The sequence below is a fragment of the Scyliorhinus torazame genome, chromosome 21 (assembly GCF_047496885.1).
Source record: "Scyliorhinus torazame isolate Kashiwa2021f chromosome 21, sScyTor2.1, whole genome shotgun sequence".
Taxonomy (NCBI): Eukaryota; Metazoa; Chordata; class Chondrichthyes; order Carcharhiniformes; family Scyliorhinidae; genus Scyliorhinus; species Scyliorhinus torazame.
In genome coordinates, this window is record NC_092727.1 from 131,616,967 (window position 1) to 131,629,203 (window position 12,237).

The 12,237-nt window shown below is 50.8% G+C and overlaps 1 protein-coding gene and 1 long non-coding RNA gene across 2 annotated transcripts in view; one reads left to right on the forward strand and one right to left on the reverse strand.

The window, feature by feature from the left end:
- The window catches only part of LOC140398688 (growth factor receptor-bound protein 7-like), a 274,640-nt gene that overhangs the window by 26,109 nt on the left and 236,294 nt on the right, over positions 1-12,237 (forward strand). The gene's annotated exons all lie outside the window — the stretch shown is intronic.
- LOC140398689 (uncharacterized) overlaps positions 1-12,237 on the reverse strand; it is an 83,507-nt gene that overhangs the window by 5,080 nt on the left and 66,190 nt on the right. The window contains exon 2 of the long non-coding RNA XR_011937537.1: positions 6,093-6,243. This is a non-coding gene — a long non-coding RNA (uncharacterized lncRNA). The remainder of the gene's footprint in view (positions 1-6,092; positions 6,244-12,237) is intronic.

Sequence of the window (12,237 nt, forward strand, 5' to 3'; positions counted from 1 at the left end):
TTTTTAAACTTGGAAGAGAAGTGGAGAGGGAGAGTATAATTGCCCATTGGCAGGTTTCTTCCAGCCTACCCTTTAGCAGCTTGCATTGTGTTTTAAAAGACATTCAGAAATGCCAAGAGTAACTCACCTCCTGACTCTCCAAACCCTGCCCAACACCAACAAGGCACAAGTCAGGAGTGCGATGGAATACTCCCCACTTGCCTGGATGAGAGCAGCTCCAACAACACTCGAGAAGCTCAACACCATCCAGGACAAAGCAGCCCCGCTTGATTGCTCCCCTTCCACAAACATTCACTCCCTCCCCCACCGACACACAGTGGCGGCAGTGTCGCTGGATCAAGATCCTGCAACTCCCTCCCTAACAGCACAGTGGGTGTACCTACATCATATGGACTGCGGCGGTTCAAGAAGGCAGCTCACCACCACATTCTCAAGGGCAATTAGGGATGGTCAGTAAATTCTGGACGAGTCAACGAAGCCCACATCCCATGGATGAATACATGAGACATGTTCAGCATTTGTTTTATTGCTCACAGGTGCAGTGTATTTAGTATCAGTCCCTAGTCCCTTACCCCGCTGGGTGAAATGCTATGAGATAAGGAATTACTGCCAATGATGCAGCATGACTTGACGGAAAGGAACATTGTTACTCTCAACATTTGTCCCCTGTATTGGCTCAAACTTTCTTCAGGTTACTGATTCATGCAAACAGAAACCGCCAGACACAAAAGTCCTTTTAACAACAGAAGTGTGGCTCATTTACTGCCAAACAACATCACTCAAATCTTTGCTGGGTGGCACATTACCATGGAAACAAAAGTTAATTTAAGTGCTGACATTTCCACGGTTGACATTCACTGCTCAAGAATCACAAACCGAGAACACTGCCCAAGAACGGGCAGTTTGGATTGGATTTGTCACGGGTTGGATCGGATTGGATTGGATTTGTTTATTGTCAGGTGTACCGAGGGACAGTGAAAAGTATTTTTCTGCGAGCAGCTCAACACATCATTTAGTTCATGGGAAAAAAAGGGAATAAAAGAAAATACATAATAGGGCAACACAAGGTATACAATGTAACTACATAAGCACCGGCATCGGGTGAAGCATACAGGGTGCAGTGTTAATGAGGTCAGTCCATAAGAGGGTCATTTAGGAGTCTGGTAACAGTGGGGAAGAAGCTGTTTTTGAGTCTGTTCGTGCGTGTTCTCAGACTTCTGTATCTCCTTCCCGATGGAAGAAGTTGGAAGAGTGAGTAAGCCGGGTGGGAGGGGGTCTTTGATTATGCTGCCCGCTTTCCCCAGGCAGCGGGAGGTGTAGATGGAGTCAATGGATGGGAGGCAGGTTCGTGTGATGGACTGGGCGGTGTTCACGACTCTCTGAAGTTTCTTGCGGTCCTGGGCCAAGCAGTTGCCATACCAGGCTGTGATGCAGCCAGATAAGGGGCGCGATTCTCTGCTCCCGCGCCGTTTCAGAGAATTGCCTGGGTCACCAAATTTTCCCGCGACGCCGGTCCGACGCCCTCCCGCAATTCACGGAAGCGGCCAGATAAGCACAATCGCGTTTTGCGCGCCGCGGTCCAGTGAATCGCCCGAGACAGCCGAAATGGCGATTCACCGGTACCCCCGCCATTCTCAGTGCCGGATGGGCCGAGCGGCCTGCCCAAAACGGCGGGTTCCCCCCGGCGCCGTCCACACCTGGTCACTGCCGGCGGGAACAGCGCGGGAATGCTGGGGGAGCGGCCTGCGGGGGGGCGGGGGGGCGGGGGGGTGGGAGGGGGGGATCCTGCACCGGGGGGGGCCTCAAATGGGGTCTGGCCCGCGATTGGTGCCCACCGATCGTCGGGCCGGCCTCTCTGAAGGAGGACCTCCTTTCTTCCGCAGTCTCGCAAGATCCGTCGGACATCTTCTTGCGGGGCGGACTCGGGGAGGACGGCAACCACGTATGCGCAGGTGACGCTGAGTTATGCGGCGCTGGCCACGTCATGTATGTGGCGCCGCTCCTAGCCCATTTTCGGGCCCTGAATCGGTCGGGATAGGGGCCGTTTCGCGCCGTCGTGAACCTCAACGCTGTTCACGACGGCGCGAACACTCTGCCTCCATTTCAGAGAATCACGCCCAAGGTGCTTTCTATGGTGCATCTGTAAAAGTTGGTCAGGGTTAATGTGGACATGCCGAATTTCCTTAGTTTCCTGAGGAAGTATAGGCGCTGTTGTGCTTTCTTGGTGGTAGCGTCGACGTGGGTGGACCAGGACAGATTTTTGGAGATGTGCACCCCTAGGAATTTGAAACTGCTAACCATCTCCACCTCGGCCCCGTTGATGCTGACAGGGGTGTGTACAGTACTTTGCTTCCTGAAGTCAATGACCAGCTCTTTAGTTTTGCTGGCATTGAGGGAGAGATTGTTGTCGCTACACCACTCCACTAGGTTCTCTATCTCCCTCCTGTATTCGGACTCATCGTTATTCGAGATCCGGCCCACTATGGTCGTATCGTCAGCAAACTTGTAGAGTTGGAACCAAGTTTTGCCACGCAGTCGTGTGTGTACAGGGAGTAGAGTAGGGGGCTAAGTACGCAGCCTTGTGGAGCCCCGGTGTTGAGGACTATTGTGGAGGAGGTGTTGTTGTTCATTCTTACTGATTGTGGTCTGTTGGCCAGAAAATTGAGGATCCAGTTGCAGAGTGGGGAGCCAAGTCCTAGGTTTTGGAGCTTTGTTATGAGCTTGGCTGGGATTATTGAAGGCGAAGCTGTAGTCAATAAATAGGAGTCTGATGTAGGAGTCCTTGTTGTTGTGATGCTCTAGGGATGAGTGTAGGGCCAGGGAAATGGCGTCTGCTGTGGACCGGTTGCGACGGTATGCGAATTGCAGTGGATCAAGGCGTTCTGGGAGTATGGAGGTGATGCGCTTCATGATCAACCTCTCGAAGCACTTCATAACGACTGAAGTCAGGGCCACTGGTCGGTAGTCATTGAGGCACGTTGCCTGGTTCTTCTTTGGTACCGGTATGATGGTGGTCTTCTTGAAGCAGGTGGGGACCTCGGAGTGGAGTAGGGACCGGTTAAAGATGTCCGCGAATATCTCTGCCTGCTGGTCCGCGCAGGCTCTGAGTGCACGACCAGGGATCCCGTCCGGGCCCGTCGCCTTCCGAGGGTTCACTTTCAGGAAGGCCGATCTGACTTCGGAAGCTGTGATGGTGGGTATGGGTGAATTATGGGCTGCTGGGGCACTCGACAGCGGATTGTTGGTTACCTGCTCGAACCGAGCATAGAATGCATTGAGTTCATCGGGGAGGGGTGAGCTGCTGCCAGAGATACTGCTCGGCTTCGCTTTGTAGCCCGTTATGTTGTTTAGTCCTTGCCACAACCGCCGAGAGTCTGTCTGTGACTCTAGCTTGGTTTGATATTCTCTCTTGGCATCTCGGATGGCTTTGCGGAGGTCGTACCTGGATTTCTTGTATAGGTCAGGATCGTCTGTCTTGAACGCCTCAGATCTGTCCTTCAGTAGGGAGTCAATCTCGTGATTGAGCCATGGTTTCCGGTTGGGGAACGTACGTACTGCTTTCTTTGGCACGCAGTCGTCCACACATTTACTGATGAAGTCTGTGACGGTGGTGGCATACTCATTTAAGTTGTTGCTGAGTTCTTAAATATGGACCAGTCCACTGACTCTAAGCAGTCACATAAGAGCTCTTCTGTCTCCTCGGACCAGCACTGCACAACCTTCTTAGCTAGATTCTCCCGCTCGAGTTTCTGCTTGTATGCCGGGAGAAGGAGCACCGTCTTATGGTCTGATTTCCCAAAGTGCGGTCGGGGGATGGAACGGTAGTCGCCCTTGATTTTTGAGTAGCAGTGGTCAAGAGTGATGCTGCCCCTGGTGGGACAGGAGATGTGCTGGTGGAATTTTGGCAGTACACTCTTGAGGTTGGCCTTGTTGAAGTCTCCGGCCACGATGAACAAGGCCTCTGGGTGTTCTGTTTTGTAGTTTTTATAACTGTGTATAGTTGGTTCAGAGCCTTCCTCACTTCTGCCTGGGGTGGGATGTAGACCGCTGTGATAATGGCTGAAGTGAACTCACGTGGAAGAGAGGACGGGCGGCACTTCATGGTCAGGTATTCCAGGTCTGGGGAGCAGCAAGTCGCCAGGGTCGCCACATCCAAGCACCAGGAGGAGTTGATGAGGAGGCAAACCCCTCCACCCTTCGCTTTGCCTGATGATGCCGTGCGGTCCGCCCGGTGAATTGAGAAGCCTTCAGGTTGTATGGCACAGTCCGGTGAGGCGGGGGTGAGCCATGTCTCTGTGAAACAGAGCACACAGTAGCCTCTTACTTCCCTTTGAGAGTCAAGTCTGGCGTTAAGTTCATCCAGCTTGTTTTCGATCGCTTGGACGTTTGCCAGGAGTATGCTGCAGAGAGGGGTCTTGAAACCGCGTTGCTTCAGTCTAACCTGCAGACCGCCGCGTTCCCCTCGCTTCCTCGGTCGGCGGCTGCTGCTGGATGATCCTGGGATCCGATGGGAGATGTCTGATCTTGTGGAAAGTAGGTGGTTGCGTCTGGCGGGGTCCAGGGTGCTGGCGGGGACCAGGGTGCTGGTTACATTTCCGGGGTCGCGTCTGGCAGGGTCCCAGGTGCTGGTTGAGGTAGAGGGGTTGCTAGGGGGGCATGTTTGTGATCAATTTAATTGCTTTCAGACTGAGCTCTGAATTAAAAGCTAGCCAGAATGTGTTCAGGTGTTTTAAACCTGACTCATTCCATTCAGAGGTGGGGTAGTATTGGCTGTGAGACTCTGTAAAGCAGGCAAACCATAAGGCTGGGTTTGAGGATTGCCATCCGGATTAACTCTTTGTAACTATGTATCAGGGTGATCCATCGTCAGGACGAAAAGCTCAGACAGAATCAGAGTTCCTTGTTGCTCACGGCCGGTTGCCTCGGAGATTGTGGTGTGGGCAAGGCAAATCCCTGGGGCAGTAAGTGTCAGTTTGGAAATAAGCCAATATTGTGTCAGCATCTCAAAACAACCAAGACTGATCATGTCAGCTCTCATATGCAGTTGTACCTGCAACGTTCCAAATAAAATAATAAGGAAGCACCTTTAATAAGCTCGTTTTTCCACAGATAAAAGTTCAGTGTAGACAAACACCCTTCCTACAGGAGACACAATTATGGTCTGAGTGTAAGGCTGTCTTATCTCTAGCGGATAGATCAATGTCCTCGAGCAGAAGGATATGTTCTGTTTGTGTCTTTCACTCAATGGATGAAGGTGCGAGTCAATTTGTGGTGGTTTTATTTCTCACAGTTAGAAGGAGTTTCTTTGACTACCTTTTGCATTTTTGGGACAGGGCGAATGGACATTTTGACCCAGGATCTGTTATTATGATCCTGGAACAACATTTGATAAAATACCAGACAAGAACCCCAATCAGTTCAGCTTCCAGCAAAACGAATTCACAACCGACTGCAACAGACATGGCTCCTCCCATTAATTACATCACCTTCATTCCACTCCAATCCCATGACCTACTTACTAAATTTAAACACACTCCCCATGCAATCCCCAGAACTCATAACCAAAACCCACTCGGCATCTCTTTTTAAACATATACAAGGTTGGAAAGAAAGATCATCTCACATCTATGACATCTTAATTGCACCTTCTGCAGCCACCAAGTCTGTCTTTCTTTTAAACCAGGATTTTAATTTAAAATGAATACTACTGCAGATATATACACATCCTAACCCAGGCTTTTACAATCATCACTACACCAGATACATACAATACAATATATATACCAATTTCGTACATTCCTCACACTACAGTTATGAAGGAATTAAGAGCCGATTGAAAAAGACTTACTTCGCTGTGACTAATATTACATAACCAGGTTTCACCCAGTTGCTATTGGTTTGCTCAAGAATTAACACACGGCAACACTCACATTGATCTGACTTGATTCCAAACCTCTGCTTCACTATCCAACAGTCAGCTTAAACAGCTACTGATGCCAAAGCAAAAGCATCACGTCCTCAATGTAGACACCCCAAATCCTATGAAATATTATTAAAACTGTACAAATAACAAATCTCTTGGCAAACTTCACCTCTGAGCTCAGACCTCCTGTCTGTAATTCCCAGTTCTGAGTGATTAAAGTGAGTTCCCCCAGTTCTGGAACTGTAGACCTGGTGAATGATCATCTTCTCAACCACCGTTACAGTCGATCTGTCGCATCCTCCACGCCAGACAGTGAAAACCTAAAGCACCAAACAGAAGGAGCTGATGAACGGCTGAAGTAAATGAAATCAGATCAGATGGAGGATAGCTGTGATTTTTGTAAGGATCCTCCAGTTAATCCCTGTCTGTCCCTTGTTTTTCCCTTTTTATTTCCGTTATTCTGCTATTTCAATTTTTGTACCTGGACAATTAATGGGACCTAAGATGGACCTCACCTTTAATTAAAAAAAGACCTCCAGCAGAATGTGCTGTTTGGTCTGATATTAGTGATGATACATCCTGATGGACTTGGCTGGCAGCCAATGAGCTGTTTCAGTGAGATTGCCAGGGCTTAGCTGATTATGCTGATTGGTGCTGACCGTTATGAAATGTTCCTTCCTCTGTGAGACTGTGGTTCCAAGGTTTAAATTTCATTTTGAACTCAGAGCTGAAGGAGGCTCTTTTGAATCTCTCTCTCCCTGAAAGGTTAAATCGCTCTCAAACACTCAGCTGGAGACTCCTTGTTTTCTCCTTGGTGAAGCTGGAGGGTCACAGCCCTGATATCTCTATCACTTAATGGATTCTGTCTAAAGATCCAAAGTAAAGACCTTTCTCTGCTCAGCCAGATTGAACTGCAGGGAGATCCACTCCAGCAGCAGCTGCAAGCGGGTCAATTGTTTAAAACCTCTTTGAAACTCTCGTGTGCAGAACTCAGTTCTTATCTCAGACAAGCTGTTGGTCCTTCTGGTGAAGTTTGAAACAAATACGAATTACACAGGCCTGAGACTGTTCTTTTGTGTGAATGCCCAGGTTAATAAATGTGAAAGTGACTCCCCAGAGGAAAGCCTACAGCCTGGGAGTTCTGACTGAATGCAGCCACCTGAGGATCCTCGTTAACAATCCAATTGGCGGTTTCAAACACTCCACGTCTGGGAGTATAGCCGGCTGCATTGCCTTCAATATCAGCAACAAGAACACTCATCTCTCCTTCCCATTTTACCCCTGTCCCTTCCTCTGTGTGTGTCTGTCCTGAATGTGTTTGGTTAGAGGATGGTAAAAGGGGGGAGTAGTAGATTAGTGGCTGCTGTTTCATTACAGTTATGGCATGCTTCAATTTTGTTCCTGTTATAAATAAACAGTTTTGTGTTCAATTTTCAAACCTGGTGGCTATGCCTTATTGAATAGTCAGGGCGCCAAAGATTGCGCAAATTCTATACAAATTATTGGCTTATTCACTTGTTTTGGGACTATTGGGGTCTGTGGGGCCGGAATTGACCGTGCACTAGCCCAGGGTGTTGTTAGACTTTACATAGTCTTTCTTTGTGTTTACCGAGAGCAACAAATTAACAAATGAAGACAGAACATGCTGAAAATACACAGCAGCTTATCATTAACTCAGAGAGGAAAGGACAGGCTGATGTTTAGGCTGAGATCAGGTCAGTCACACACCCGAGGCAGCAATCTATCTTTCCCCTTTCACACTAATGATGCACGTTCCAGTGTGTCAGTGGATGTTGATTTGTAAATGAGAATTTAAATAATTTATTATTCTGCAAATTTAATTCCCATAAAATAAATCAGTAGCATGACCGTGCAATTCCATAAATGGTAGCTTGTTGGGTTATTGGTAATTCATTTGCTCGTTCAGAGGTTTAGCTGCCCAGGTTTTCCTTATCTCCAGAACACCACAACACAGAACTGAATTTGAATAAGAACTAACAGACAAGTACAGGCAATGTCTGAAGCTCTTAAACCATACCAATAGTCGGGTCAGGAATAGGCTATTCAACCCTTTCAGCCTGTATCAGCATTCACCAAGATCAGGGTTGATCCTCCACGTTCCTGCATTATCTCCATAACCCTGAGTGTCTAAAGATCTATCAATTCCTATCTCGAGCGAGGCGAGGAGGAATGACTTTTGGATTTCGTACTGGGATCCAATCACTGGCAGAGAGCAGGATGCAGAGGTGGGCATTGCTCTTGTCACTACACACATACACGATCAAGTCTCGTCAATCAAACCTTGATGGGAATGCAGATGGACTCTCCCGACTACCCTTACCAAATAGTTTGTCGATAAGCAGTTTGTGGAAACATTTTCTACTCTTGGAGCAAGTAACCGCAGGTCAAATGGTGAAGCATGCCAGAAATGATCGAGTACTCTCAGAGGTGATGGACATGGTGCTTCAAGGCAAGACTTCAGAAGCAAACCCTGAGTTAAAGTCAGATTCCACTCGAAGACTTGAGTTATCCATACGGGCAAATTGTCTCCTCTGGGAATGAGAGTCATCATTCCACCAGCATTAAGAATACACGTATTAAGCCAATTACAGAAAGGCCACTGTGGTATTGTCAGGATGACGGAGGTAACTAGGAGTTATTTTTGGTGGCCGGGCCAAATACCGAAATCGAGGAGAAGGCAGGAATGTGTTAGTCCTGTGCAAAAGTGTGGAACCTGCCGCCATTAGCCCTGTTGCACCATGGGAATGGCCAGAAGACGCTGGGCAACGGGTACCTGTGGATTACAGCAGACTGTTTGAAGGCCGCATGTTTCTCAATCTAGTCGCTGCTCCCTCAAAATGGCCTGAAGTCAATGACATCAGAAAAATCAGAGATTGGGTGAAATCTTCAGCAGATTCAGTTACCCTGGATAACTGGTGAGCGATAATGGACAATAGTTCATTTTATTTTTAAAAAATTTTTTATTGAAGTTTTCACAAAATATCAGCAACAAAATGAAAAAGGAACCCAATAGAATTAAATACAAAACAAACTAAAACAACCCCCGTGCCCCCCTCCCCCCATACATAAATAATAAATTAACACCCCGAATTAACACTTAGCAAACATAGAAAATATATACACCCCCTCAGACCCCCCCAGTGTAGACAAACAAAAATAAAATAGAACCCCCCCCCGGGTTGCTGCTGCTGACCATTGTCTACCGTTCTGCCAGGAAGTCCAAGAACGGTTGCCACCGCCTGAAATATTGCGAGCCCCCAGCTTGGTTTGACCCTGGATCCTACCACCCTCAACACCGTCCTTGCTACGCCCTTCCAAAACTCCTCCAGCGCTGGGCATGCCCAGAATATATGGGTGTGGTTTGCTGGGCTCCCTGAGCACCTAACACACCTGTCCTCACCCCCAAAATACCGGCACATCCTTGTTCCGGCCTTGTGCGCCCTGTGCAGCACCTTAAACTGTATGAGGCTGAGCCTCGCGCACGAAGAGGAAAGGTTCACCCTCCCAAGGGCATCTGCCCACGTCCCCTCCTCGATCTCCTCCCCCAACTCCTCCTCCCACTTACCTTTCAACTTCACCACCGAGGCCTACTCCTCCTCTTGCATCACCTGGTATGTTGCCAAGATCTTCCCCTCTCCAACCCACCCCTCCCCCGAGAGCACCCTGTCCTGTACCGTGCGTGGTGGCAGCAGCGGGAATTCCATCACTTGCCGCCTGGCAAACGCTCTTACCTGTAGATACCTAAAGGTGTTCCCCAGGGGGAGCCCATACTTCTGCTCCAGCTCACCTAGGCTCGCAAACTTCCCATCCACAAACAGGTCCCCCAACCTTCTTATCCCTGCCCCGTGCCACCCCGAAAACCCTCCATCTATTCTCCCTGGGACAAACCGTTTGTTCCCCGGTATTGGGGTCCACACCGAGGCATATAGCAGCAGGTCGTCCGCATAGAGCGACACCTATGCTCTTCCCCACCCCGCACCAACCCCCTCCAGTTCCTCGACTCCCTCAGTGCCATAGCCAAGGGTTCAATTGCCAGTGCGAAGAGCAGGGGGGACAGGGGACACCCCTGCCTCGTCCCTCGATGCAACCGAAAGTACTCAGACCTCCTCTTGTTCGTGGCCACACTCGCCAGCGGGACCTCGTACAACAGCCTAACCCACCTGACGAACCCCTCCCCAAACCCGAACCTCTTCAGCACCTCCCACAACTACCCCCACTCTACCCTATCAAAGTCCTTCTCAGCGTCCATCGCCACCACTATCTCCGCCTCCCCCTCCCTCGCCGGCATCATAATAACGTTCAGGAGCATCCGCACATTCGCGTTCAACTGCCTCCCCTTCACGAACCCCGTCTGGTCTTCGTGGATCACCTGCGGCACCCAATCCTCCATTCTCGTGGCTAAGACCTTCGCCAGCACCTTGGCATCTACGTTTAACAACGAAATCTGCCTGTAAGACCCACACTGCAGGGGATCCTTGTCCCGCTTCAGGATCAAGGAGATCAGTGCCCGGGACATCGTCGGGGGCAAAGCCCCCCCCTCCCTTGCCTCATTGAAGGTCCTAACCAGCAACGGGCCCAACAGGTGCCCATATTCTTTGTAGAATTCGACCGGGAAACCATCCGGCCCCAGTGCCTGCCCCGCCTGCATGCTCCCTATCCCTTTGGTCAGCTCCTCCAGCCCAATCGGGGCCCCCAATCCCGCCACCAGTCCCTCTTCCACCTTCGGGAACCTCAATTAGTCCAGAAAGCAGCCCATCCCTCCCTCCTCCAGTGGGGGCTCGGACCGATACAGTTCCTCATAAAAGTCCCTGAAGACCCCATTGATGCCAACCCCACTCCGCACCACACTCCTTCCCCTATCCTTAACTCCCCCGATCTCCCTAGCTGCGTCCCGCTTCCGAAGCTGATGCGCCAGCATCTGACTTGCCTTTTTCCCATATTCATAAATCACCCCCTGGGCCTTCCTCCACTGCACCTCCGCCTTCCTGGTGGTCAACAGGTCGAATTCGGCCTGGAGGCTACGCCTCTCTCTCAACAGTCTCTCCTCAGGCACCTCCGCATACCTCCTGTCTACCCTCACCATTGTGGGCCCTTATGGAGATCAGCTCTCCCCTAACCACCGCCTTCAGGGCCTCCCAGACCATCCCCACTCGGACCTCCCCATTATCGTTGGCCTCCAGATATCTCTCTATGCTTCCTCGGACCTGCTCACTCACCTCCTCGTCCGCCAACAGCCCCACCTCCAAGCGCCACAACGGGCGCTGGTCCCTCTCCTCCCCCAGCTCTAGGTCTACCCAATGCGGGGCGTGATCCGAAATGGCTATCGCCGAGTACTCGGTATCCTCTACTCTCGCTATCAGCGCCCTGCTCATAATAAAAAAGTCGATCCGGGAATAGGCCTTATGAGTTTGCGAGAAGAAAGAAAATTCCCTAGCCCCCGGCCTCGCAAATCTCCAAGGGTCCACCCCTCCCATCTGGTCCATAAACCCCCTCAGCACTTTAGCCGCCGCCGGCTTCCTACCCATCCTAGACTTGGAGCGATCCAGTGCCAGATCCAGCACCGTGTTAAAGTCCCCCCCCCATTATCAGGCCCCCCACTTCCAAGTCCGGGATCCGACCCAACATGCGCCGCATAAAACCCGCATCGTCCCAGTTCGGAGCATACACGTTGACCAGCACCACCCTCTCCCCTTGCAGCTTAACACTTACCATTACGTACCTGCCGCCATTATCTGTCACAATGCTTGACGCCTCGAACGTCACCCTCTTTCCCACCAAGATCGCCACCCCCCCCGATTTTTGGCATCCAGCCCCGAATGAAACACCTGACCTACCGACCCCTTCCTCAGTCTTACCTGGTCTGCCACCTTCAGGTGTGTCTCCTGGAGCATGACCACATCCGCCTTCAGCCCCTTCAGGTGCGCGAACAACCGGGCCCACTTAACCGGCCCATTCAGTCCCCTTACATTCCAGGTTATCAGCCGGATCAGGAGGCTACCCGCCCCCCTCCCCCGCCGACTAGCCATAACCCCTCCTTGGCCAGCCACGTGCCCGCACCCCACGCCCGGCCCGTTCCCCACGGTGGTAGACCCCCGTCCCAACCCCCTCTACTCGCTCCAGCTCCCCCTTGACCACACCAGCAACAAACCCCCCCCCCCGGCTAGGACCCCTCCTAGCTGCTTTGCTCCCCCCATTGCACTCCCGCAAGTCAGCTGACTCCTGCTAACCCCGGCCACTCCCGCCTCTCCTTCGACTCTTCCCATTGTGGGACATATCCTCCTCCTCCATTACCC